This window comes from Triturus cristatus, chromosome 8 (genome assembly GCF_964204655.1).
Source record: "Triturus cristatus chromosome 8, aTriCri1.1, whole genome shotgun sequence".
Taxonomy (NCBI): Eukaryota; Metazoa; Chordata; class Amphibia; order Caudata; family Salamandridae; genus Triturus; species Triturus cristatus.
Genome location: NC_140591.1, coordinates 262,706,178 through 262,734,151, shown reverse-complemented (window position 1 = coordinate 262,734,151; position 27,974 = coordinate 262,706,178). Strand labels below are relative to the sequence as shown.

Sequence of the window (27,974 nt, the reverse complement as noted above, 5' to 3'; positions counted from 1 at the left end):
TATTAAGCATTGTGTAGAAATCAGAGCTTTACATTTAACAAAGGTTGTGAAAAGTGAGTCCTGTCTGAGATGCAAGCCATTAAGGCAACACAGCTGCTGAAAGACAGGAAGGGATACATGAGGACTAGTGTGGCACAACACAATCTGCAGATTTACAGCAGATGAACCATTCAACTACACTCTAAATTATGTCCTTAGTTGATATAATGTCTTCGCAGTAAGAGATGTTTTTCTTAAGGGGGGTATATCAACGTTGCTCTCTCAGCTATAGGCTAGAGAGGGACCTTGTTGTAAAGTTTTATTGCATTACTCTGTGTTTTCTCCCAATAAAGAATATCGAACCATAAATTGGGCCCTAACCCCCTATCCACAATGACAACGGGGAGAGGATAACGGCACAACTAGTCGTTCTATAAGGTAAAGGGTTTCTGCACAAGGACAAATATTTTCCTGGGGGGAATGAAAAAAGTTATCAAATGCACTGGAACTTTATATTTACACATGTCTAGGTGTATACCTTCTACAATTCACAAGTGCAAATGTACGTGGACATTACATTTACCCAATGTAAATAGTGAGAGCTTGACCTTGCCCTTTTTGCAGATTCTCCCCCAGATTTTCACCTTCTGTTGCTAAACTCATGTTTTTTGGCATTAGTACTCTGTGCACTTTACCACTGCTAACAAATGCTAAAGTGCTTGTGCTCTCTTGTTCAAATATGGTTACTTGTAGGTGCCTCATGAATGGTACTAAATCTACACAGGGCTTGTAAATTACATGCTACTAATGAGCCTGCAGCACTCCTTGTGCCACCCATTGAAGTAGCCTTTGAAATCATGTTTCAGGCCTTCCACTGCAACCTGTTGGGCAGTTTTAAACTGCCATTTCAACCTGGCAAAATAAACCTTTTGACAGGCCTAAACCTCACTATGCCGACGACATCCAACTCATCCTCTCCCCAACTAACAACTCAACGACCTCCAAGGACAAGTTCCAAGGATGCATGAAAGGCGTAGCCGACCTGGATGAACAACTGTCTCAAACTCAAAACCGACAAGCTAGAAGTACTCATCTTTGGGAAAGGCAAGGATACCCTCTGGAACAACGAATTGTGGCCACCTGAGCTGGGTCTATACCCCAAACCCACAGAACATGCCCACAACCTCGGCATCATCCTCGACAGCCAGCTATCCAGAAAAAAGCTGGCAAATGTTGTCTCCTCTGCTTGCTTCCTCACCCCCCAAATGCTCAGGAAGGTCTTCGGATGGCTCCTACCCTACACCAGGATTACAGCCACGCAGGTTCTCGTCACCAGCAGGATAGATTACGGCAACTCCCTATACATAGGAATCACCACCCAACTCATGACTAAACTCCAGACTATCCAGAACACAGCAGCGAGACTCATTCTCGACCTACCCAGATGGGCCCACATCACCCCTCACCTCAGGAAACTCCACTGACTACCACTGAAACCCCCAAAACCGGTCCTAGGATGCTTGTTTCCAGTCCAGGGAGGACCTGGCCTGGCAGTTTGGGCTGGACTGTTCCCATTGGGTGCAGGGTCAAGACTGACTTGCATATGGCTGGGTTCAAACTGGAAGGGCATGGAGAGCAAAAAAACGATGGATTTAGGCCCTGATCTCTGTACTGGGGTGAATGAATGTCATTGTTCTGAATTCAGTCTATCAATTGTTCTTTTTACTTTTAGACAGTTGGCATTTTTGTTGTCCTAACCACGTTTGTCTTCTGCCAGTGTCCTGGGTAAAATGACTGTGAATAGCTCTGCTGTTGGGATTTGTGTATTCCTTCCAGACAGTGACAAAAAGGGGTGTAGGTGTGGACAAGATGGGTGATCCTGCCAGGATGGTTGGGGCGCAGCTGTCCACTTACTCTTCAAAGAGCTTGCCTCCAGCACACAAAAAATAATCTGACACTAGTCTTTTGTCACCCCAGGCTTCTTGGAGCCTCCACAGAGAAGGGAAGAACTTTGCAGAACCAGCTGTGGGAGTAGTACAGGGAATTCCGTACTTCAAAGTCTGGCGCCAGGTATAAATATTGGACCTCCACAGTCACTCAGCAGTACACACCTGGCCCTGTGGGCCTTAAGGAGGAGGACTACCTTGCATTCCAGAAGAATGCTTTGCCGTCTGGGGCCTGCCTTGCTCCCCAGAAAACATGCTCTGCTGGTGCCGGAGAACTGCTCTGTGGCTTGGGCGCTGCCTTGAACCCCAGAGGGCTGCCCTGCTGCTTGAGGACTGCCCTGCTCTTCAAGAAGGCAGACTAGATCTACTCCTCATCCCAGGCTAACTTGAGTGACTCGGGGGGTCAATTGGCTGACCTCTTGTCTGAGCTACAGGTACACAACAAGGTCCAGTGGCCTGCATGCAACTGCCTAGCTGACCGGCTGCACTGGAGTTGCCTGGACCTGCAACTCAACCTGTCTGAGCCCTACTGGCCTCTGCTGGAGTGAGTTCCTGATTTCCAAGAGATTACTTCCCAGGTCTTGGACAGTTGGTTGGCATCAGCTGTTCTTCTCCTGTGAAGAAAGGTGAAATCCTGAAGTTCTTGCTTCTTTGCAACCTTGAACAGGCCCGTTCATGTCCAGACTCTGCCACCCGGGACGACTCCCAACGAGAAGCTCCAGTGAGCCAGAGTCTTCACGTTACAGCAACCACCAGCGATGATAGCAACGCAAGAGCTGCATTTCGAGCTACAGCATCGACAGCCCTCTGTGACCACCGACATGAAGCTCCAGCAGTGACCACCCACGATACCCAACTGGCTCTTCAAGCTACAGGGACGATAGCCCAAGGCACCTGGCCTTTGCTCTATAGCGATGACCGTCCATGATGCTCTCCCTACTCCACAGGACCTCCTCCACGGCAAGCAGAAGTCTTCGCACTGGACTTTCAGAAGCTAACTTTTTCAGTGGGACTAACCTGGGCCTGTATCTGGCCCACGCTACATCGGGGTCAGCCTGAACTTGTGACTTCCCCCAGTCTGGCATGACCAGATGACCATGAGTGGTACATTCTGCGTTTAGGAGCTATATTTCCCTAAAACTTAAAAATTGCACATCTCTGGTTCTATGGATTGAATTTTGCTTGTACTTGTATCATTGTATTCATTAAAATGTACTTTATTTTCCTAAATTGGTTTGGGATTTTTCTTGTGTAGTGTTTTCACTTTATTACTGTTTGTGTGCTGCAAAAATACTTTACACTATGCCTCTAAGTTGACCTGACTGTTTTGTGTCAAGCTTGCAGACAAGGATTGTGGTATTTGCCTGAAGGGGCTTCCACCCCCTCAACCAATAAGCCGATATTTTAGAGTGGGAACTCCTGGAAACCTGTGACAGGCACAATTTTCCAGGAGTACATCTGGGGCTATATTAGGAATAGTGCAGCAGGGACATAACACGAGTGTGCAACTGCTGTTTGTACTCCCAGAGCACTGTAGTATTACAGAAGGAGCTGGTGATGCTTGTGTGGCCTATCATGTAATACAGATACACCCATGCATGTACAGTGCCAGCATTATCTTAAGAGGATGTTGCTAAACCTGTCACCCTTTGGGGGGTTTCCCCTCAAACTTTTTGCCTTACTCCTCCATATTTTTCTGATCTTGTTTTTGTTAGCCTTATGACTCTAGGCACTTTACCACTGCTAAGCAGTGCTGACGTATGTGTGCTCACTCCTTAAAACACGGTAACATTTGCTTCTCCTCAGGAGTTTTTGGTACATTTTGATGTGAGAGGTCTATGTAAATTGTGTTATGTACGTGCTGTGTATGATTTTATGATTTTGAGAATTGGATGCATAGATTTAGAAATGCTGTCATTTGAGAAATAAAATGATTTAGAAGAAAAGTCTGAAAATAAACAGCGAACATATTAATTTGGTTGTGTGATCACAGATTAAACCAGGTTTGCTAAATAGAAGTCAGTATTGCCACTTGTGACGCTTGAGCATATAGATTTGTGGTCCAACCTAACTGACTAGTGCCCAACCCCTAACAGGTTGTTGTACTTTTAGAAGGCTGGCATTTTCCTGCCTTAGCCATTTTGTGCCTGCAGACTTCCTCTGGGTCACATGACTGGGTCACATGACTGGGTGTAGTTAGCGGTTGGTCTTTGTGAATTCCTGCTAGACAGCCAACACACACAATAGAAAGCTTAGGTGTGCCTGGATGGGCCATCACTGGCAGGATGGGAGGGCGGAGTTAGGCACAGCTCAACTTACACCTGTAATAGGCTGTGTCCTGCTTTCACACAAGCGCCTGTAGCTGTTCTGGGGCCGGGGCTGGGGAGGTAGGAAAACTGTACCCTTTGAAGGGAAACCTCTAGAAGCTTCTCCCACTTCAAAGGAGGCACCAGGTATACACATTGGACCTCAGACACCAAATCTTCAGTATACTTCGGGAGCTGTGGGAGGCTCTGCCAGGACAGACTGTTGTGCTGCTGAAACGACTGCTACTCTACTAGACTGCTGCCCTGAATAACTGCTACCTGCTGTGCTGACCTGCTGCCCTCTTGCCTGGGTGAGAAGGGCTGGACCTGCAACCTGTACCCAGGACCACCAGAGTGATTCCAACGGCTATTCCCTTGTAACTAGCACCTGGACACTGCAACTGTGAGTTCTACATTGCCCAGTGGTGCCACCCCAGTGCTTGACCCTTGGACATGGGCCTGAAGGTGCTCTGTCATCCCACCTGTGGATCCAGCAGACCCAACGCATCGCCTGTGCTGCGAGGATTCTTCCAACACAAAGACTTCACATCGAACTCACATCCCGCAGCCTCATCTGAACCGCCACCGCGCATCACATTCCCAACAAAGGCCCTCACGTCAGAAGCCCTTGTTGATGGCAGCATTGAAGATGACACAGGACTTTGCATCACAAGTCTTGTAGACTCTTCGAAACCAGCTGGTGCGTGACAAATCCTCAATGCAGGTCTTACCATCGCAAGCTTTCCTTGTTGATGGTCTCCTCAACGACACAAGACTTCACATTGCAGCCTTGCACCTCCTTGAAACTGACACTGGGCATTTAGATGTGATAAATGCAGTCTCAGATGTTGAAAGTATAAAGTCCTCGGATATTCCGGGTGGAATATGCGATAAATGCAATAAATGTAATAACTGTGAAACAAACAATCAGTTGTTGGCAAGAATTGGGGACCTTTTTAAAACGTATTTGTCCCCTATAGAGTCCAGACTTATACATATAGAAAAACAGTTGGCCACATTGAGTGCTCCCTCAAAAGATTCTCTTAAGCATGGGGCCCCAAAGACTGGGGAAACAAAAACTAAATCTATTAATCCTAATTTGCCGGTGATGCCCTTGAATGTACATTTAAGCACCTTGCAGGCCCTAGATAAGCAAATGGCCGATAGATCGGCTATTTCAACTGTGCCCAATAGACAGGAAAATATTCTATCTAAGGCCCCCACACTTCCTAAAAGGGACCGGGATATGGGAGCGAAAGAGGATAGATTCAAATTTAATTTGCCCCCTGAAGCAAGCCCTTATGTGGTGATCATGACAGAGGTTCCAGAAATGGCGGATCATATAGAGGAATCGAGTTGGTCATTAAAGAAAAAAGTCCAGCACTGGCTTAATACTAATCGCCCATTACCCCCCAACCGGTCAAGCAGGATCTTAATGGTGCGTAGAGTGCCATGGGTGGGGCAAGAGGAGAAAAAGATCCATGGCGACTGCGTAATTATTAACTTTGAGGACCCAAACACCGTAGATTACATATGCTCATGGAGAAACCAAGGATGTAATGAGCGTATTGAAACAAAAAGATTTGCTTTTTTCTACCCCTCTATGAGTTGTTTTGGGTCAGGTTACGAAGACGAAAATTGGAGCACAATAGGCCACCGGGATTGGAGAGGGGACCGGGGGGAGTGGGGAGTGCGGAATCGTAGTGATAGAAGCTTTTTGGGAAAATATAGAGGGATCCCTACTTTTAACAGGTATAGTTGTCTGGAGTCTGTAGATTGACCCTTAGCTCCTATTGGTTCCCCAACCAGAGAGTGGGAGGGGCAGAGAATGAATAATGGTAGAGTCAACCAGATGGTCCACAGCCACCCAAAACTAACTCTGGAGAATAGGGACACAGATATAGATGTAGCTGCAGCACCTACTACACAATGTCCATTGGTAACAGGGATAAATAATGTAGGGACTGTTGTAATGGAAAACACTGGGGGTAGTGAAGGGACTGTAAAGCCCAGATATAGATCTTTAAATATGGGGACCGAAAATGGGGAAAGCCAGAAACCTTGTTTAGATAAGTCGACCAAAACTAGCTTTAATATCCTTAGCTGGAATGTCGCAGGGCTGGAGCCTAGATTATTGGATTCCAACTGGTTAAGGATATTACAAGATAAAGACATAATAATGGTTCAGGAGACTTGGGCTATTACGGACCTTCAGATAGAAGGTTTTCATTGTAACAGTGTAATTGCAACCAAGACTGATTATGGTCGTCCTAAGGGTGGGTTACTAATTGGTGTTAGGATAACAGCAGGTGGAAGCATAAAGATAATACCAACCAATAACCCCAATATTCAGGTTATTGAATATAAAAGGAAGGCTCCCATTTACGTGATTAATTTTTATAATAATGATTTTTATTCAACTCCAAATAAAAATTTTATAGAACTTTTTAAATTCTTATCAGATATTATCGAACGATCAGAAAATAGTAGGGGTAACAGGATCATTCTAGCAGGGGATTTTAATGCTAAAATTACCAAATTAAAAGTAAAAGAAGGAGATACGCACATTGACCGTGCATTAAAACGCGGTATAGAATTGGATTGTTTTATCCGTGAACATGTTTTAATTAACGTGATGGACTTAAATGATATCTCTACAACTGATAATGTTCCGACATTCAGAGGTAGAGACCATAGTTCAATCATTGATTATATTTTTATGTCACCTGAGCTAATTGATTGCCTTTTAACGGCCGGGGTCCTAGAAACTGCCTTTGGCGACCACAATGCATTAGTTGCAGCAATCAAACTGGGTCCACCACCAGTATTTACAAGCTTTCCAGGCGCTAGAGATATCAGCCCCACCACAAATAATTTGAGGCTGAAATGGAGAGGGGTTGACAGTGGAAGGGTGGTTGAGCATGTTATAAATAAGCACCAACATTTAATTGACTCATGCATATCCTCAGATGGGAATAATCAAAGGATAATCGAAGATTTTACCAGCTTATGTATACCTATAAAATCATTCCTATCCGTGCCTAATCAAAGGATAGGTAAGGACCCTAGGTGGTTTGACAGAAATTGCTCAGTTGCTAATAGGGCCTTACGCAAAGCATTGAGTGCAAAACCAAGATCTCAACTGGAGGTTAGGGCGGCAAGAAAGGAATATAAGTCTACAATAGAGGTACGCAAGGCAGTGATTCTGAGAGAGCATTGGGAGGAGCTATCTGATGCTGCAACAGGAAAGAATGCATCTAATTTCTGGACGGTAGTGAAAAAAATGCGCAACATGGGAAGCCAACTATCCACAATTAATTGTATTATTTTGAGTGATCGATGGGAAGATCACTTTTCAAAAGTATATGCCATGCCTCCAACAGTTAATGTTGAGTATATATCTGGTCAATTATGCTCTATACAGATCAGTCTAGGCGAGGTGACTGTGGCCATTAAACAAAGTCTTGGCAATAAGGCCCCTGGGCCAGATGGTTTCCCAATAGATATAATTAAATAGAAACCGGAATTTTGGGCGCCGATCTTAATGAATGTTTTTAATAGCTTACCCCTAGTACCTATGCCTGACACTTGGTCAACAAGTATAACTGTACCAATATACAAGAAAGGGGAGAGAACAGACCCAGTAAATTATAGACCTATTTCACTTTTGGATAATACACTAAAAATTCTGGGACGAGTCCTATACAATAGAATAAACACATGGGCAGAGGAATTAGGTATCTTGGATTCGTGTCAAATGGGTTTCCGAAGTAGGGTTGGGACGACAGAGCAGTGTCTAAATTTAAACTTAGTAATTGGCAAATATAATATCGCAAGGTCGTCACCAATTTATCTAGCCTTTATGGACTTATCGTCCGCATTTGATTTTGTAAATAGATCCAAATTGTGGTCTATCCTTCTAAATTATGGTCTAGATGCTCCCCTTGTACATTTTTTGGCCTATTTGCATACCAATACAAAAGCCCAAGTAAGGATTGGGATGGCGGGGGAAACCTCCGGGGCCATTAGAGTGGAAAGAGGAGTTAGGCAGGGGTGCGTTTTAGCACCCCTGCTGTTCATCATTTATATTAATGGGTTAAGTAACTCCTTAAAATTGACAACTATGGATGTCCCAAAAATAAGGGGGGGTCCTCTACCAACATTGCTTTACGCAGATGATGCGGTCCTTATGGGTCTTACCCCGAATGCCTTGTGTACTTTGGTCAAAAGTTTTGTACTGCATATGGATAAGTTGGATCTTAAAGTAAATTTAAAAAAATCTTTTATTATGTCCTGCGGGCCAGGGAAAAGACAGCTTAGTGCCATCTCAGTGGGAACCGATAAGTTATATTCTACAAATACGTTTCCCTATTTAGGAATGGTTTTTGCTGCGAATTGCTCGTGGAGTGGGCATTTGGCCCACACCACGAGCAAGTTCTCAAAAGCCATCAATTCTATTCTTAGTCTCCCACGGCCTAAGAAAATAGGAGCTACTAAAGCTATTTAAAAAAAATTTAAATCACAATGTGCACATGTAGCAACCTATGGGGCCGAGATATGGGGTTTGGCTAAGACTCCTAGTATTCAAACTGAGGAAAATCGATTGTGTAGGAAACTCCTTGGAGCCCCCATTGCTACATTGGAGTATATCTGTCACTGCGAATAAAATTTGCATTATATAACAGATTTTATAGCAACGAGACCTGCCTTGTTCTGGCTGGCAATTTGGAGGAATACAGCGGCCTCTTTAACTCAGGAAATTATAAGAGATTGTCTAAATTGTGACAAAGGGTTGAGAATTCCGTGGCTTGCTGGTGTTTTTAAGTTACTATGTAGTGTGGGCAAAGGTAATTTATTTACTGATCCTACTAAGATTGAGCCCACAGATAAAAATGAAATTAAGTTTGCACTGTATGCACTTTATAGTAACAGGAGACTGGAAGTGGAATTAATCAAATCAACTGTCCAGGCCTATGTAAACAAAGACTTATATAGACTATCAATTCCTTTATATCTTACGTTACCAATGATAAATTGGGAAAGATCATTATTGCTTCGTCTAAGGGCAGGTACTGTCAGAATTCTATTATGTTTTCCATTAGGTTATTTTTCTTCGAAATCAGATAATATGTTATGCCCATGTGATGGAGTGAGTTTACAAAATGATTTACATTTCTTCTTTTTCTGTAAATTTTATTTAAAATATATTAAATGGTTTTTACTCCCATATTTTAAAACACAAAGACCACTTTCTCTGGAACAATCTTATGTGATGCTGCTCACCCTGGAAACTGATGAATTGATTTTTCGTGTTAGCACCTTTTTGAGAGTTGTAACTTATGTAGGCAAAACAATGGAAAACCCTTGAAATAATTTTTGCGCCAAATAATATGTGACCATGTATTGTGTGTTGTACAAATATATACTGGTATTATATTTGGGTCTGTATATATGCGATTGCGTTTATGAATTTGAAAAATTCGAATAAAGATGATTTGAATTGAATTGAATTGACACTGGGCAACACATCTCCAGCCCGCACCTCGCACCACCTCAGCTGCACAATGCACACTGACCACAGGACCGCAGAATGCTCCACAGCCAGGATATAAGGTACTGGAGTTCATTAGGCCTAACTTGTGGTTTGTTCCGATCCAGCACGATCACTTAAATCTTTTAAATTGTATATCTCTGGTTCTACTGATTGGATATTTGTTGTTTTTATCTTATTTTATTTATTTAATTTGACTCTATTTTTGTAATCTGGTGTGGGATGATACTTTACACACTGCCTCTCTGACTGCTCTGACTGACTAATGCCTGACTGCTCTGTGCCAAGCTACCAGTGGGTTGAGCACTGGTTAATTTACGGTTTGCTTGTGACCTCACTTTGACAAGGATTGTGATTCCTGCTTGAGTAGAGTTTCACTTCCTTCAACCAGTAATCCAATTTCTTACAGGCGTGCCCTCATTTGCATGGGTGCGTGGCCCCATGCAAATGAGACAAACACCTAACACTTGCCTCTGCACCTATGTCATGTTATGGACATGGGCAAGGAAGCTGTCGGGAGGCATTTTCATTGTATGTCACAAAGAGTTGGTGCCCAATTAGTATGCCCCCTGATTGGGGGAATTGGGGTCCCTTGGACCGCTCAGACATTCTCCTGCAGGTGGGTCCCTGCACCTGACTGAGGGATTCCTCAGTCCCCCTTAAAGTACGAGCTGGGTGCTGCCTGCGCTGTTAAAATCAGACTGGCTGCATCAAAATTTGCTCCATCTTTCAAAAATAAAGAGTCAACCATGCAGGCACATGTTTCGGTATGTCCTGGGGCACAGCATTATCATTAATTGGGCGCACAGTCACTATTTGCGTCTGGCACACAAATTTGAAGGTGACCCATGGTACAAACATGGACAGTGCCCCATATGCGTAACACAGCCATACAGTATCTCTGAAACGTCTTGAGAAATCAAAAAAACTCACAAATTTACTTCAAGACTCACAGTGAGTAGAATTCCACCTTTTTAAATAGAGTTTGTAGCATGGCCTCAGATCCAATTTTTTTGCAAATGGTGTTGCTCACACTAGGGGCATGATTTACAAAGAAAGTTGAGACTCGTAACTTTCCAAAGGCGGAGTGCCCGCAGTCGGGGCAGAGCTTCTGCAGTCGGGGCGGAGTATCCGCGGAGTATCCGTATGGCGCAAATACCATGCGGAGGCCCCGCCTAGAAGGCGATGACTCTGCCCCGACTACAGAGGCTCTGACCGACTGTGGAGGCTCCGCCCTGACTCTGCAGTCAGAAAGTTATGACACGTTACTTTCTTTCTGAATCAGGTCCAACATGCATATATTTAAGATATAATCTACATATGAAATAATGCATTTACATGACTGCAATACAATACATGCTTTTCATCAGAAGCACCTGACCACTCTGGCATCCAACATAGATTCATGTTATATACTAATTTCTAGTGAATTCATCTGTCCCCACTTGCTCAGTGCTGCCCTTTACTATTGTTTAACACTTCTACATATGTGTTCCTATCTGCTCTTAGGGTATATTTTCCTGCTCACAGTCCACTATTAACAGAGTTTAGGTATTGTCAGCTGTACTGGCACTTTGTGATCCATTTCATTACTGTAATTTAATTGAAAACCGACCAATATATCTGTTCTGAAGTCCCTCCCTCTAACCTCTCTGACTTGCCAGTCATCTGTCAATTTGGCTAATCTAATTTATTAAAAAGGCTTGATCTGTGCCATGTTTTTCAACTGTACCCTTGAACTGAAAAGATTATGCAACAGAGGTGAGAAAACAAGGCAGGGAAAACACTACAATATTGATCTATTTATCTATTTTTCCCTTGCAGAATAAACAAAAATGCCAATAGGAAAAGGTCAATAGGGTCTGTTTTATCTTGACTGATGTATGCATAATGAAAAGCCCTTACTATGCGCTTGTTTTATGTGACTGACTGCATTAAAATAATAGGTTTTCCTTCCCAAAATGGCAGCCAAGCAGAAGTTGTGGGAATTAACCTTTTAGATGAGGAATCCCTACATTTTTGGCTTTTATAGCACCAAAGAAAATGTTATAACTTCAACTGTCATATTCCTCAGAGACATTAAAGAATCACATGTATGTGGTTGTCACACTGGAGTTTCTATAAAGATGCTGAATGTTGAGGGCAGTTATATTCACATGCCTGCAATGTCTATTATTACTTAACACTATTTACGCCTTTCTTTCTTAATTTTCTCGTCAAATACTTTCATGGTTTTCTTGTTTATATCGAAAGTTTCAAAGTTAATGGCCTTTCGATATGATTATTAAAAGAATGGGGTGCAATTTCCCAAGGTCTAATGATTCATACATTCTCTATTTAGCACTTAAAAATGAGGTACCCCCTTTTAAGGTATTACAGCAGAGTGAAAAGTCAAACGCTAAATGCAGGTTTTGTTTCCTACCCTTGTGCTGTTTTGGCACAGCTTTGAAAAATTCGTAGAGAACGTGGATTATATGTTTTTGAAATTAAAAGATAAAATGAAGACAACTAAAAGAAAAATATATTCTATCCTCATGACCAAGGAATCATGACAAATAGAATCAAACCACATTAAGGGATACATTTCTGAAAAACAATTGTTCCTGCTCTCAGATTGTAGTTATTCTACTTGTACATTAGTTTCCATGCTCAACAAATGTCACATTTTGCTAGGATTATAGCACCTAAAAAATATGCCTAATTAAGCATATAAACATTGGTTTGTAACCGGTACCAGGTGTGGATGGCACAATGACTGCTGTTGCCCACTAGTAGTGTTTAATGTATAGGTCCTAGGTACCCGTGGTACCATATATGTAGGTCCTACAAGTAAATTAAATATACCAATCAAGGGTAAGTAATTTGTACCAGGTTTTAGGGGCAGAGCGCAGGCACTTTAGCACTAGTTAGCTTTGGTAAAGTGCACAGAGTGCTAAAACCCAACAAAAATGCGTTTAAAAAATAGGAGGAGCGGAGACAAAACGTTTGAGGGAGAACCTGCAGAAAGGGCCAAGTTCAACTGCATGTTATAGATGGCTTTCATCAGAGGCAAGGTAGAATGTGCAAGAACATTTGTTGTGCATCACCATACATCTGAATATGACATTTCATTGTAAATTATATCATACTGCATTCTAAGTTTGAAAGAGAAACATACTTTTCAGAGAAATTCTGGTTCTATCGAAGTAAAAATTATAAATTTCGATTTTTTGGTTAGAAACTTTGAGAATAAATTAGAGAAAGAAGAATGTTCTGCAACTGCTTTGGGGTAGAAATGATAGCTAAGAAAGGAATTCTTGTCCGATATTGATTGCCTACCCATTAGAATATTACTCAATATAATCTCTGTATCCGGGTGTGTTATATTAAAGAGTGTTCATTCAGAAGGGATTTGTGATGAAAAATTCTACTTTCGATTCAGCCATGGAGTCCTGTATTCAGCCCGAAACTACAAGTTGGGCAGCCGTGCAGGCAATAAGAACGAAAATACAATACAATATTGTGAAAAAGAGTGGTGGAGCATATTTAAGTAAGGCCGGTAATATGAGGATGTTTGATGGCTGCACAATAGGCCAAACTCAAAAATTGTGAATGATGCATAGTGTCACCTAAAGCACAACGCTGACTACTGTCTTACAGTCACATTTTCTCTCTACCTGTAGAAAGGACCTACTTTGTAATGTGTCTCTTTCTGTTCTAAAATCTTTAATCGATTCTCATGGGTGTTTTGGTTTTTGTATGAGCCCCTGTTACTGCTCTATTTCTCTTCAAGGTTTTTTACGTTCTACAAACAATCTGATAATATAATTTGACGAATGTCATAAAGTCACAAAAAATAAACTTTGATTACCATATTGCATACTTCATTTTACTAAACCTAGGATATAGTTTTCACACATCCACTAGGGCATCACAGTAAGGCGAGATTGGGTGGGAAGCTAGTTAACTCTATTTTATTATTTTTCACTATGTACTAAAAGTGTGGGGAGGAAGCCATGACTGTAGCTTTCCTCTTTTGCATCACACGAGCCACCGTGTCGGTGTAGTCTGATTCTAAATATTATGTGGTGCTGAACTGTGAAAGTCATGGAAGTTACAGTTTATCCTAGCCATGGTAACTTTGAAGAGAGGATTAATGGGTGTTTTCCACATAAGCGCAGAGAAAATCTGAGTGGTCTATGATAGGCAATAAAGTGGATAATGGAGGCTCCGAACAGAGTTTAAGGCAACGCGAGTGTTGCCCTGCGACATTTACCCAGGTTGCATGACACAGTATTCTTAACTCCGGTTTGCACATAATATAAGCTCATTTGCTCTTTATTCACTGGATCGATGAGGATCTGCGGTCTAAATTGATGCATATGATGTTGTCTATTTGTGTTATTAGCTCAAGATTATTTTGCGAGCCATCAACTACTTGAAACTATTTTGCTGATAAGATTGGGAGACTGTTCAGACTCTATATAATTTTTAGGAACTACCTCTTGCAGTATATAAAAGAGGAAGAGGTAGGGTAGCGTACCCGAAATTGGGTTTAAGACTAACCAAAATATGCTAAATCGAACATGGACCCACTGTAACTGAGCGATAGCGATATAAAATATAAAAATAGTTCCTAAATACATAAAATCACTCAGATATTTTGATCATGAAAAGGCCTATTCTTGGTGAGAACACCAACAGAACTAAAGCAATGTAATACATTTTAGAAGACCCTGTCCAAGGACAGACACGCATCTCATATTAGTAAAAATGTTTATAGACCTGGAGGACTTTAATTATAATTAGTGGCTGCAAAGCAGAAAGGCCTCAAAAGTGTGGAAGTGCAGTCAGCTAGGCAGGGATGGTGTATGTGTTTCCATCTCTGAGAATATTGCCCTAGTTGCACTTGCCTTCTGTTTAAATTCCTTGGCTGTAACTACTCCTTTGAAGGGGTCAATACACCATCTTATGAAGTATGGTTTCAAGAACATAGTAGCTTTCAAAGGATGCAGATCAAAACACACCAAAAACCATTTCGAGGAGTTCTTTTGATAGTGTCGCTTCAGGGTATTTTGTTATTGATGGTGATCCGTAGCACGGGGAGCTATGGGACATGGCTCAAAAAGTCCTCATCTCTGTCATTCAATTCCCAAAAGATAATTATAAGCTGCTTTCTCACCCTCCTACCCCCAACACGAAACAAATATCACGGATGACCTTTGCCCTTTTCTCATAATTAATGTCTGGTCCTAAAATGCATTGTGAAAAAATCAATAGTAAACATTTTGTCTTGAAAAATGTGATAATCTTCGGATAATAAACTAAGGCAACTGTGCGGCGGAAACTATGTACAAATGATATGGGCCTTCCCAAGAGCCCCCTCAGGCAAGGACTCTCGCTTTAGGATCCATACAAGGGCGGGTTTTGTGCTGTGTGACTCCTGAGTTCCCAGTGCAATGTAAAGTAGATCGAATGTGTGGTCCTTTTACTTCAGTTCCACTTAAACATTTTAATCCACATCTCGCAGGAGGTTACGCCACCAGAGGAAGCAGAGGAGTTTTGATTTATCTTACAAGAAAAGACCTAATACAAGCAATCCTTAAAGCTTAACACTTCTATTGAACTCGAAACAGTTTTACCAGCAACTGCAACAGCATGAGCAAAAATCAAACTACGCCCATGCATGCGGAATGCTCATGTACTGTAGAATAGGGAATACTCAACCATTACCTTCCATGTGATCAAATGAAATATGCAGCTTATAATGTAGTGTAGTTCCTATATCCCTGATAGGCTCGGCGCATTGGAATAATATACACTATAGATTTGGCATAGGGCTGAGGTCAGTATGTCTCTATCGATTACATTAAACTTAATCACTTGTGTGTGCCAGCTAACTCAGAGGTCACTAGAAACTTCTCGAATATACAAGAAGGGATTCGTTTCCGACAACTGCATAAGCATGACAACTTTGTTTCCCTTAGAGTCAGAACAATCTCAGAACCGTGGAAACAATAGATAACAGTTTCACTCAGTCAATCGTGCATGCTTCGTTTCTACAGAGTTGCACAGAAATAGAGAGATGGGCGTTTCAATAAAAAGGGTTTATTGAACAGTCTAATTTCTCATGCAAGAGATATGGACTGCTACAATCGTAATGTAATGTAATGTAATGTAAAGGACACTTAATATAGCGCTCCTATCACTCCAAGGAGTATCTTGGCGCTCACCCAACCCAGATGGAAGGGTTGGAAGGAAAAGAGACAGCTTACACTTTACACTACACATTACACCAGTGCTCTGCAGGCAGCATCAGTCAGAGAGAACACCCAGGTTTTCAATGCTTTCCTAAACTGGGTTTCGTGGAACAATGATCGTAGGAAGGGCGGGAGCTTGTTCCAGGCCTTGGCGCCCAGCACAAAAAGGGATTTGCCACCTTTTGTTGCCAACTTAAATCTGGGGATTATAAGCAGATTCTGACCGGCAGACCTCAGGCAACGTGTCGGGTGATACCGTCTAAAACCATTACATAGGTATTTTGGTCCTTGCTGTTGAAATGCCCTGAAGGTAATTAGCAGAATCTTAAAAAGAATCCTTTTACCAATTGGTAGCCAATGGAGCGCATTAAGCGCTGCTGAGGCTGATGACTTGCGGGGCCAACGTAATACCAGGCGGGCCGCTGCGTGTTGGACCATCTGTAACCTATGGAGTACGGACTTATTAGCTCCAGCATATAAGCCATTACAGTAGTCCAACCTGGAGGTTATTAGGGCAACTGCAACCGTTTTTCTGGCCGGCAACGGGAGGAGATCAAAAAACTTCCTTAGAGCTTTTATTATATGAAAGCACGTGCCAGCTACGGCCCCCGCTTGATATTTAAAGGACAATTGGTCGTCAAACTTGATACCCAAGTTTCGAGCAGATGTAATGGTGTTGGGGGGGGCTTCCGCATCATCAGGCCAACAGGTTTTTGGGGAAAACAGATTTTGATTTCCAAACGGCAGAATTTCTGTCTTTCCGGCATTACATTTTAGATGATTATCAGTCATCCATTGGAATGTTGCTGCTAGGCACTCCTTAAGATTTTCCTCGGCGCCAGGCCGTTCCCTATCCAGCACCAGGATAAGCTGGGTGTCGTCAGCATATGATATTGTGCTGATCTGGAATGATGTGATCAGTTTCACCAGGGGTACCATATACAAATTAAAAAGTACGGGGCTTAGACTCGAGCCCTGAGGGACCCCGGAGCTGACGACCTTGGCTTCAGACTGGTATTGGCCCAGCACTGTGACTTGGCGTCTGTTGCTAAGGAAGTTTCTGAGCCATGCCAGAGCCTCCCCACCTACTCCTGCGGCAGCCAACCGGTCCACTAAGATGTTATGTGAAACCATATCAAAGGCTGCCGACAGGTCAAGTAAGATTAGAACAGCCTTCTTTCCCTGGTCAATGGCCATTCGTAGGGTCTCTGCTGTAAACAGCAGGGCAGACTCGGTAGAGTGTTTTGACCGAAACCCTGACTGGTTAGGATGTAGGATGTTATTCTCCTCCAGAAAGCTCGTAAGTTGACTATTGACGAACTTCTCTACCAGTTTGAACACCACCGGAAGCAGGGAAATAGGACGCAGGTTGGAGAGGGTGGTTGGGTCAACCAGTGCCTTTTTCTGGAGAGGCTTAATGGCAGGAAGCTTCCAATCATTAGGGATGTCTGCCGTAGCTAATGATGAGTTAATAATACTGTTGATGATAGGGTTAACCACCTCCACTAGAGTCTGTAAGACTAAAGGGGGGCATGGATCAAAGGGAGATCCAGATTTGCTGGCCAGAATGGCCTTGGAGGTATCTTCAAGGGAGACAGGGGCGAATCCCTCCAGGCGAGTTAAAGTCTTCTCCCCCTCTATCCTTCCAGCAGCTCCCGACATAGAGGGTGGAGGGAAAATCTTCACGATATCGAGGATCTTATTTTCAAAATAGTCAGATATCGCATTGCAGAGATTTTGGGACGAAGGAATCTCCTGCGAAAGAGCTGATGGGTTCATAAAATCCTTTACTATCTTGAAAATTTCTTTTTGCCCCTGACCCGCCATGGAGATGGCCTGTAAGTAGTGAGCTTTCTTGGCTGACTTTATTCCTGCATGATATTTCCTTCTGGCCGATTTATAGGCATTACGGGCAGTAGCCTCGTAGTTCCTGCGCCACCTCCGTTCCAGTACTCTTACTTCTCCCAACTCTAATTTCAAGGCCGGTGAAAACCATGGGGCACTCTTTTTGGTCTTAATGGCACTTGAATTCTTATTGCCAGTTGGTCCTAACGAGGCACCCGCCATGGCTATCCAATCACAAAAATTCTGATTGTCCGCAGAGGTGTTATCTGTTAATACCGGTATACAGGCTTTTAGCATTTCTACAACATCAGGTCTGCTAGATAGTTTCTTCCAATTAGGTTTGTGATTTTCATCGGGGCTTTTAATATTTTTTGTAGTGGTGGCCATAGTTTTATAATTTAGTGCAATATGGAACGGAATAAAGAGGTGATCGGACCAGATCTGAGGGCAGGGGGGTTTAACTATAAGCCTGGTGGAATTTGAGCAGATGCAATCCAATAAGTGTCCTGCTAAATGTGTGGGTTCGCGATTCAGAAGGATGAGTCCAAGAACGTCAATAATATCCATAAAGCAACCAACTCCTGGTTCTTTAGGGGAGTCTAAGTGCAGGTTTTGATCACCCAATACTGTAAAGTGGGAGAATCTGAGTGCTAGGTCGCTCAGTACATCTCCTACTGTTTCCAAAAACTCAGTTGGGGATCCCGGAGGGCGGTAGATGAGGGCACCGGTAAAGGAGTCATGGATACCCAAAGAAAAGGCTAGCGCCTCTGCCCCTTTAATATCAACCAGTTCATGGGTAGAACATTTTAGGGAATTGCGGTAAATAATGGCCAGGCCCCCTCCCCGTTGTTCAGTTCTGTCCAAGCGCTGGATAAGAAAATTCTGCGGGAGGGCTATGGCAAAATCGGGATTACACCAGGGTTTTAGCCAGGTTTCTGTGACCATGAGCCAGTCTAGGTTGTTCTCCATGATAAGGTCATGTATGTTCTGGGCGTTCTTACAGAGTAATCGGGCGTTAATTAAACCTCCCCGTAGCACAGGAGAATGTGAGGGTACTTTCAAAATAGGCTCTGGGGTCAGCGTAAATTTACCCTGACCACAACACACAGGGCCAAGCCAATTATCAGGATTTAAAGCCTCATGACAATATAAGTAGGGCACGTTGAGGGAAAGCAATAACTCCCTAGACATACCTGCTTGGGAATTTCATAGGGCGTAGGGCCGCACAGAGTCTTCCGCCTCAAACGCCTCCTTAGCGCTGACGGGCGCAGACGGGCAAGACTCTGGCCCGACTCCGGCGCTAGTCGGGCGCGCCCGCTGCGCGTCACCGCTGCGCGAAGGCATGGGAGGTTTAAGTAGGGGCTCAACTCACCGTCCGCCTGAGCACTAGAGCGCTCAGCACGATGGCGCCACGAGACCTCCCCAGCTACCCCCAAGATGGCGGCAAAACACTAGGATCCACAATTCGGCCTGCTAAAGCAGCGTGGGGGCACGAATATGGTGCAAGAGTGTGGGCAGTGGACCAGACTAAAATCAGGGGTAAATAAACAATATTACAACTCAAATGACAAAAAACGGTAAATTTTTAAAAGCGCAAATATTTCCTGCAACCAAGCTCGCTTAAGCGCTGGCAAAGTGTAGAGCGCCGCAATTTACAAAGTGCAGCCTTTCCCTAGGACAGACTCACCAAAGTGGTTGTCTTAAGTAGGGGCTCAACTCACCGTCCGCCTGAGCACTAGAGCGCTCAGCATGATGGCGCCACGAGACCTCCCCAGCTACCCCCAAGATGGCGGCAAAACACTAGGATCCACAATTCGGCCCGCTAAAGCAGCGGTGGGGGCACGATTATGGTGCAAGAGTGTGGGCAGTGGACCAGACTAAAATCAGGGGTAAATAAACAATATTACAACTCAAATGACAAAAATCGTAAGACAGGCTGTGAAGTACAATATGTACAGAGTTAGCAGTAAGATAAAATAATACTGCAATAGCATGGTTTGTAGCAATGACATATATTAATTAAAATACATACATAAATAACACAGGCTAAAAGGTGAATACTCATCTGATGCTTCTAAATAGTTCTACCCCAGTGTACCTAACCTAAGTGTAGTACGAGGTAAGAAGTAGGTGCTGTTTTCTAAAGTATAGCTAACTATAGCTAAAGTTTTAGTTTTGCCAAGAGTTGCCAAAAGTTTCTCTAAGTTCTAGTCTGCTCCATACCTTAGAATGTGCGAGGTTGGAATCTCTTTTCCGGGACTCGATATCTAACACCCCGCAAGGGGAGTCAGAAACACTGGAGCTGGATTCTCTGCAAAGAGGATGACAGCGTCTGGTCAGTGTGTCAGGCTGGAACTCGATTTCCCTCTGAACTTGCCGTGGCGAACCACAAGTAGCTGGATCGTGCCGGCACCGTAGTTTGCCAGGGCAAGTGCAGGCATATTTATACCTTGAAGGTGTTTAGGAATGCCTGTATTGACGTCAAAGTTGGGCCTCGGAACGTCATGAATGAACCCCTAAGGAATAGATGTTCATGCATACTAAATGAGTTCTTGGAGAAATCAATATCCAAGCTAGGGCTAAAGGCTTAAGAGTCCGGTTTTCCAAGAACTCGTTGTGATGTGGATGGACAGATGTGGGAGACCATGCCTGTATTTGGTTAGCATGGACAATGCCTAAATAAGGGCTGGATTTTCTATGCCTAAATAAAGGCAATATGAATTGTACCTATTTAAGGGCATAAATCGGGAAACCTATATACGGAATCGAAATCTACACACAACAATAACAACACAATTGTGCTTTGATAAAGTTCTCTAAAGAAGGGATACTAAAATAAAAGAGTAATAAAAGATAGAAGCAGGGTAAACCTATGCCATCATAAGACCATTCTTAGGTAAAATAAAATTATAGAACTTAGGAAACAAGAGTCCTTTTTGTACCAGAACTACAATGATCTGCACACTTTTCTGCAATTGTATGTGTATAGATCTTTTTAAATAGAAGAGCTTAGGACCCACAAACCACATTTAAAAAATCATATACAGCTACAAAACTGAACTCCCTGACTACACATCTGAAAGTCATAGGAGACTTAGTAAAATCCAGCAGCATTAGAATAAAAAAGACAAAGTTCTATACTTGAGCCTGGCATATCGCTTCATCTTTCAAAAATAAAACGACATTTTGGAAAGCTCCAGCCTTCCCATTAAAATTTAGCATTTTCTGTTTGTAAATTAAATGAGATATTTAATCATAATAACTTGTGTATTTGTTTGGTGTATACTTGTTTCTGTATTTTTGTGTATTATTTTGAGGGTCAAATTGTAGATGCCTAGCTAGGGGTTCCTTGGTTTCAGTAGTAATTCAGTGTGTGTTCAAACAAGACAAAGGGTTAAGAACTGCTGTTCAAGAGAAGTCTGTGATCTGGAGGCACATGGTTTCCATACAAACCTGCCAGTCCCTTGTCTCATGGACAAATCTCTCAGCAGCCAATATAATCTCAAATGCTTGGCTGGTATAATGCCTCTGACTGGCCTGTAACCCAATAGATTTCATGGATGGCTTTCGGCCTTGATGTCTTCACAAGTTCAACAGCACAAACAAAATCCCAAATCGAAATCACATAGCAGTGACCTTCCCTTTCATTTAATTCTCAAACTGCACCCTCAATTTTGCCTCCCTCCTGAGAAAAGATACGGCACTAGTGCCATTGAGAGATTTAAAATATTAATATATACATTTGTTAGTTAATTAAAACTATAATTTTTAAGATAATTGTTTGTTAGCATAGTAAACACTGAATTGATGATTGCTTTGTTTTGAAGAAACAATAAAAGTATAAATGCAGCAACCAAACTAATAGCTTGTCATGCAGACAATTACAAGGTGTTTCATAAAAAATAAATCCCAACAATCATGACAATGCCCTCAAAAGGGCCTGTGATTTGATTGCCTTTGTGGTTATTTCTACGATATCTACAAAGCTAATTAAAGAAATATATGAATATTTATTGCTACATTATATATTTATGTTTATGAAGAACTTATTCATCTGAGCGTTTATTGGAAACGGTAAATGCAGATATGAACCCAAAAGAACTAAGAGAACTAAAGAGAAGATCTAAACAGGAAAGCTATCAATTTCTTTTGAAACAAAACAATATTAGCTGTGAGGTGCAGTGTCTATGCCAACGACCCTTTCTTTGTCTCTGGAATCAGCCGGAGACAATTTAAGCCTGAGTTCTACTGCAACAATTGAATACAGGATTTGGGACAAACTTTTCTAAGGAAAAGCCAGAGAAATGACAGGTACCAATGTGGTATATTACCAAATATGGAGTCTTAACTATTGTGCTACAAACATATTGTACCAAGAATATTGTCAACAAAGGTAAAATAATATATTTACTATACTTTACCCCACATCCCTTTACTTTGATATATGCATCTAAGTACATGGTATATAGAAAATACCTACATAATATATAATACATCTATTCTTACCTATTATTTAGTTGATTTTATGATATATTTGTTTTTGTTATTCTTGCTAAGATATTGTTGTACTACAATATTTTTGTGGTTGAGATTCCGATCTACAACCAAACTTTTATCAGGAACATGATATCAGTTCAGTTCAAAAGCTTTATTTCGACAGTTAGTCATAAAAGCACAACAATACAACACATAACGCACAATAAATAAGACATAGTACAATACAGTTGCAAGATAAGATAATTATTAAATTCCATATACTGTCGGATATCTAAAAATTATTAAAAAAAGGATATTACTGTAACAGCTGTTTCCTAGCAGTTCTTATCCTCCAAGCCCAACCCAAAAATTTAGCTAAACAGCAGGCAAAGAAGGGTCGAGCGTCAGAGTGCAATATGCGTAAAGCTTCCAAGTGTGATCTTGTACCTAGGCTCCTACATAAAGGCTTCAGCCATCTCGACCTAGGCACAGAATAAGCATGGCACTCGAACAACAGATGAGCTATGGACTCGACCCTTGAATTACAAAAGGGACAGTAAGGGACAGTTTGGTATGGAGGTTTCCAGGTAGACGTAAAAAATCCTAGGGGAAGAACACCCACCCTGAATTTAAAGTATAATGCTCTATCGCCTGGGTTGGAGATTGCATCCAAATAAGGTTCTCTGAAAGGGATCTCCTTAACTAACAAAAACTGGGCGACAGATTTACAATGATTGGGGTTACACAACCTCTCATTATCCACCCAGAGCCAATAGATCTTCTTGAGCATTTGTTTTGAGGGTGCTGTTCTATTGACCCAAGCATCTCCTAAACCCAGGTCATAGAGAAGACGCTTAACCTCCCTGAGCCAGATTACCTTATACCAGCCGGATGAGGATAAGATTTCGCTGAGGGCATCTGCATAACTACTCAATTCAGGGACATTCCATATCCTGGCCCATAATAAAAGGGGACGTAGCCTAGCTTGCTCACTGATTGAGCGTGTGCCTGCATCTAACAGGAGAGGAATTGAAGGGGTACTGTGGGGTAACTTCATAAGGTCTTTATGAAAATTATTTTCGAGGTGTGTCAAAATGTCAACTCTTTGTATACCCCATAATTCCGCACCATACAGAGCTGCACTCACCACCCTTGCCCTATAAATATCAAGATAAACTGTCACATTCAGGTAGCTTGTACATTAGCAATGTGCATTCTCTTTATTTAAGCAGGATAGCATTTAGAGTTGATGTGTCCACTAGTGGTCAAGTAGGGTAAAATGTTGATTCAGCACAGGATGGTGAAAGACTCATGCTGAAGCAAGTGCACTCGCCTATGGTACCAGACACAATTTAGCATCAGATTTTAGCTAAAGTCAGATGGATGAAACACTTTTCCTCTTCGGGATGCCAAAAAAGTGCCACAGAAGTCAATATTGCCACCTACTGCCATGGTTTGGGTGTTAGAACGGTTTAGCTTCAGCCCCTCGCTGAAGTCCATTCCCTTTTTCCAGTTATTAATTGTTGATGTTTTTGCAGGCCAGCCCCATCTCCTCTAAATGTAAAACTGAAAACTCAAGAACCGAATGCCAGAGACTGAAGTTAATAGCTTAAAAGGCTGAGCCATGGTGCAGAGCCCGGTAGAGAATAGGACAATGTTCAGCTCTGCATGGAGGAAGGCTAAAGGTTACCTAGTTGAACGGTTGGTCAAGAATGACTCAAACTAGGCCAAAGCTGAAACATTAATTTTAATGTAGCCTTAGAGCCTGCCATAGCAGGCTCTTTGGCTTGGACATTTAACAAGGAAGTGGACCTTTAATGGTCGGTAGATCCCACTACTAAGAGCTCGCAGGCTATTCGAACATTCTGCCTCTAGAGGGCAGAATGTTCTAATTTGTAAAACAAAGGTCCCACAGAGCCAGAGGGGATTGAAATGGTCTCCGGCTCCACGAGGACCATAGTTCACAGCAATAGCTGTGAACAAACATTAGCATGTTGGAGCTTCTACAGGCCATTAAAATCCTGGAGCACTTCGTTGTTTTCATTGGATCGCCCAACATTTCAATGTTCTAATACTTTTTAGATGGCTGATCAGGTTCATGTAGTTGGTCAAAGACCACTGATAAGCAGAACAATAGCAGTGATACTGCTACCATAAGCCACCATTCAGACATGATTTAGCAAAGAAATAGGGACATATTTTATTCCCCTATGGGATGAAACCGACCTGCACCAAATCCAATTAACCTAGGTCCTCTATATAGTTTGAGAATGAAGTGCAGACTGCTCTCTAAAAGAGTTTAGCAGTGAAATACCCAAAGGTTTTAACAGAGTAAAGCACTCAAAGTAAGGCGAGGGAACCACTGGTTTCTTTTTTTTCTGGTGGAAACATCAGATACTCTAAGGACAGTTTACGCTGTTGGCCTAAATATTCTAAAATGTAAGTGACAAATGACAGTAACACCTTGGCCAGACATGGCCCAGAGGGTGTCAGATTTTCCTCTGACTAGAGGGCATTATAACCTGATCTTCTGAGAGATAAAACTTACGTTACACAATGCTGTGAATGTAAACATACAAAACCTTAAAACTTATAATGTACACAAAGAGGTTCATCTAGCACAAAACTTGTGGACTTGCACAGTAAGTAAGGGCTCACCCAGGGGCATGGTAAGGGCACATGCATTTCCTACTTACCTTGGGGTACACCTGTGTATCCCTGCTCTTAGTCTGAGCCATCACAAGTCAGACACAGGGCAAAATAACACTCAAAGAAGGATAATTTCTGACCATTTACTCCCTTGCAAGAGGCCTGTACATCAACACTCATGCAGTGCAGCCCTGTTATTTTCCAACGCTCTATTTGTGCACACACTTAGAGGTAGAAAAGGCAAATATGTATTAAAGATTATTGACCCTTCAGGATGCATTCTTGCATCCGTGCTCCCATCAGTCACTTAAGTGCTGAGTCCGAGGCCTTCGAGCAATAGCCGGTCTCTGTTCACCACCAACAGAGGTGATGAAAACCAATCAATGACCAAGTATTGGGCTCACACCCAATCATTGCGCATTGGTCAGTAAGAACAACACTTTTACTCCGAATACAGCAATGATACAACACTCATGAATTTGCCACAGGCTATAATTTGTAAACTGCCCATCATGTTGTGTGCCAGAATGAGGCCGATCAATTCATAATTACTGAAGAGTTATGCTTATTAAATAGAGCAACTAATTCATCAATGTAAAAACACAAAATCAACAATGTCTTTACTTTATGAAGAAACATGGACAATGTGTCACAAGTACTATGACCCTGTAGGCTGCAGCCATGTAGGTCTCTGTGTGTGCTTACCTGCAATGGAACACAGGCACTGTGTTTTCCAGCTTCCACATGCTGACTAGGCCTGGGCAAAATTGTGTTTACGCTGGCATATTCTTGCATAATTTCCGTCATTTCATGTTGTGCTTGTTATGTAAAATACCCGCAATCAAGCCAATATGCCACGTCACATAATTCAGATTCCATTGGGGTAGTAATCCTATTGTGGGAGAACAGAAACAATGTGAAGAGACAGGAGGGAGAGTCCACTGTTGGTGTCTAAACGATTTTGCACTATTTTGTTGCACAAAAAAGCACCCTTACAAACATGCGATGCATTGCATATTAAAAAATAGCACAAAATGCTGGATTGGCATTTTGCAAAATTTTTTGTATTTTGGGGGATATTGTGTAATTTCTGAAAAAGGAAACTATGCAAAATTCTCCAAGGTCTTTTGGAGATGCCTGAGGAAATGACTTAGTACATCCACTTGAGGAGGGGTAGGGTAAGAGAAATGTTATGTCATGCGTGATGTAACAATGTGTTTTCTCTATCGGCCCTGGCCGTTGTTTCATGTAATCATGTGGGGAGAAAATTGGGCATGTACCCCAAATATATCTCTATTTGTAAATATAACCTATTTTAGTTGTTTTCTGTAGTGCATTTGCATTTTGCATGTTGTATTAGGTATTCGGGCATTAGGCACATGACTATGCAAAGGAGCAACATTATCTGGGATACGATGTAGTGTCTGGCCACACCCTTTGACCTGCCCAAACTGATTTGCATGATCTCCTCTACCATTTTTCACACATTCCTAATGTTCCCTTTTGTAAAAATTGCATTCTGGACTATTTATTACACTTCATCCGGCCTGAGCTGGAGAGTATGGCTCGAGTCGGAGAGTACGGCCCGTGTGGGAAGGGTATGGCCCGGGTTCGGGTATTCCGGCCAAACTGCGTACGTAAAGATATGACTTGTAAATGATCTCTGTGAATATCAAAAGTCGTAAAGTTAGACTTTTGTCTCAGATTACCTTTGTAAATCAGCACTATGGGTATTCCACCATAAGGAAGTAAACAAAAAATACATAAAGTCGGTCTCACAGCAAGAAAAAAAATTATTGTGCATGATTACAAACCATTTCCTATTCCTTGAATTAAAAACAACTTTAATGAATAAGCCTGCAAAGTTATGGGAGAGACAAGCCAAAGTCTTGATGTGAGATGATACAGCTGCACCAGGCCCAAACAATCTGGCCAACAGAGTTAACCTTGTTTCTATAATAAATCATTGACTCGCCGCTGGTAGCATGGCTCCAGCAGGAAGCATTGTCTCACAGAAGGTGTGTCTTATGTGTGCAACAACTAGATAAATAACAATACAGTTAAGATATAAAGCACTTCAAGTGGGGCAGTTAAAATATAAGAATGTAATAAAACAAGTCATATCACACACTTTCAAGAATGATAACAATTATATTAATGGGATGTTGTAACGACGGACATGCTGATCGTTCAATAAAATATTCACCTGCACCTATTTCGTGGTCTGTAATCGTCTGTTCCGGTCCTCGTTCTATCCTTGAGGAATTTTGGGACCTTGGTGGCGAAGTTTGTTGATATATATATATATATATATATATATATATATATATATATATAATCTACTGGCGGTCGCCAGTAGATAGTTATAGTTAGGACCGAGTTCCCATAGGAAATCTGAAAATTCTATTTTGAATAACTTTGGCGCCGGTTGACGAATCCTCGCAAAATTTTCAAAACTAATGGGGTGCTCCGCTCAGCTCCTACCCTGAAAGTCTCGGGGTGATTCGTCAAGCGGGGGCTGAGAAAAAAGGGGGTCCCAAAACGCGTTTTCCCCATGCATTTTCCCATAGGACCTTTAGTCGAAGGTACAGCCCGAACGGCTGAACAGAATTACTTGAAATTTGGTAAAGAGGTAGTCCTCAGGTCAGGCATGTGCCTTTTGCATATATGGTGTCAATCTGTTCAGTAGTTCCTGAGAAAATTGCAGTTAAAAGTACATAAATATCTATATGCGCGCACCGTGCGCGCACCGTGCCGCGCGCGAGCGTAATTCTGATTGGTGGTTAGATGTCAGTCAGCATTCGAATCAGTCGAAATCAGGAAGTGTCGGACGCCATTTTGTGTGTGGCAGTGAAAAAGAAAGGTGGAGAACGTTAAAAAGGGGGCAGGGTAGAGAGTTCCTGACCCCCTAGCCTTTGTCAGGGGGTCCCTGAAGGACCCCGAAGGGTGAAAAAAACATTGTATTTTTTTTTCAAAAAATCGC

The 27,974-nt window shown here is 42.3% G+C and overlaps 1 protein-coding gene across 7 annotated transcripts in view; it reads right to left on the bottom strand.

The window, feature by feature from the left end:
- The window catches only part of GRIA4 (glutamate ionotropic receptor AMPA type subunit 4), an 829,275-nt gene that overhangs the window by 579,450 nt on the left and 221,851 nt on the right, over positions 1–27,974 (bottom strand). Inside the window, exon 2 of one of the 7 annotated variants that reach the window (XM_085621468.1) lies at positions 25,697–25,883. The exons of the other annotated variants lie outside the window; for them this stretch is intronic. The gene's annotated coding sequence lies outside the window, so the exon portion shown is untranslated. The remainder of the gene's footprint in view (positions 1–25,696; positions 25,884–27,974) is intronic. 7 annotated transcript variants of the gene reach the window in all.